Source organism: Fukomys damarensis, unplaced genomic scaffold (assembly GCF_012274545.1).
Source record: "Fukomys damarensis isolate Sample0158 unplaced genomic scaffold, DMR_v1.0_HiC HiC_scaffold_15, whole genome shotgun sequence".
Taxonomy (NCBI): Eukaryota; Metazoa; Chordata; class Mammalia; order Rodentia; family Bathyergidae; genus Fukomys; species Fukomys damarensis.
In genome coordinates, this window is record NW_022900927.1 from 58,064,559 (window position 1) to 58,066,053 (window position 1,495).

General features: G+C 42.1%; 1 long non-coding RNA gene across 4 annotated transcripts in view; it reads left to right on the plus strand.

The window, feature by feature from the left end:
• Nucleotides 1-423: 423 nt before the first annotated feature.
• Nucleotides 424-1,495, plus strand: part of LOC104865581 — a 100,556-nt gene continuing 99,484 nt past the window's right edge. For 2 of the 4 annotated variants that reach the window (XR_004517297.1, XR_004517298.1), the window contains exon 1: nt 1,195-1,313. This is a non-coding gene — a long non-coding RNA (uncharacterized LOC104865581). Of the gene's footprint in view, nt 584-1,193; nt 1,314-1,495 lie in introns of those variants that run through there. The other 2 variants (XR_781211.3, XR_781210.2) reach the window with 2 other exon arrangements.

Consider the following 1,495-nt stretch of genomic DNA (forward strand, 5'->3'; position numbering starts at 1 on the left):
TTAGTTTTCTTTTAAAAATAACTAACACAAACCCTAGCTACTTAGGAAAATCTGTTCAGCGGCGCACAGATATATTCTACATGTCTCATTATCATTAACAGCCATGCATGGCTAAACCTCCCCCCACTGCACTGAATATTTACCCCCTGGCTTTGTAAAGTGATGCCTAAGGGTGGTTTTACAAAGGAATTTCTTAACCATTTTCTATACTATGCAGCACACTGCTATCCCACTATGTGCACACTATCTCTTGGGTGATTGTTAACCATTAATGATAGTTGGTGCTCACTCCAGAAAACTAAAATCCAAACTGCTTGTATATAAAAATCTGTCGGGGGAGAATAGGTCTACTTTTTGTCTTAACTCAATGACAAGCTTCTTTTCCCATTGTTATTCTAGTTTCTGCCTTTGGTAATTATTGAATAATCAAGTGCAAGGCATTCTGGCTTCTTTCACTCCTTCAACATTATAGAATTAACCCACAAAGATGCAAGTTGGACACTCACTGTGATGCATATGGTCTAGGAATTTTAAGGACCAGTTATGCCCCCTGGATCTTGGGACCCATCTGGGAGAATGAAGTGTAAGTTATTTTTCTCTGAGCTTCCTTGATTTTGCATGATTTAGACATCGGTGAGGCATTGGAGATGGGTGATGTTGGAGCGGGTGCTTGAAAAATCAGTGGGGTTTAGAAAAAGAGGGGACCAGAAGACTTCAGTCCCTAAGGAAACAGGTTTACTGGGGTGGCTTTTCAAGAAGAATGTCTTCTATGTGCCACACCCCTGAGCCAAAAAGCTGGGACCCCTTTGGCTTAGGTGACTCCCATCTGTGTTGGGTGTATACATTTACATGCTGGCATTTTAAATAACCCCAATTTTTCTCTCCCTTTTTTTTAAACTGGCCGTACTGTTCATGTTGGATGTCAAGGTTTTCTTCTACTCGCTAAGTCTTCCCTGTGTAATCTAATTCTTCATTTCTTCCTAGAAAAATAAGATATTTAAATCAAATTCAACCTTTCTTTATTAGTAAAGTCCTTCTTTGTAAAAGATGCAGGATTAGTCCCTCCCATGAGGTCATCTGTACCATCTCCCTTTATTTCTCCCCGGTGATGAGGAGACCTTTACATCTCACCAAAAAGCCCTAGTAAATAAGGAGTTAAAATGAAGGCAGGCTCACTGGTTTGCTGAGATCTGTCAGAGTCTGACTGGCTGGCTACATATCTGTCTCTGGAACAATAGGTACCTGTATTCTGCACGGACGGCTGGGCAGTGCTAGCACTCTGGAGAAGGTCTGCCTCTGTCTGTGCTTTCCTGGTGAGAATCCCCAGTGACAGTCCCACTTTTCAGTGGAGGAGAAAAAGCCTATCTGTCTACTCTCTTGATGAAGGACAGAGCTTTGATAATTTCTGTTCAAGCTTGACTTGGCCGGAGGTTTTAGGTTCTTAGCCTCTCTCCCTCTCTCTCTCTCTCTCTCTCTCTCTCTCTCTCTCTCTCTC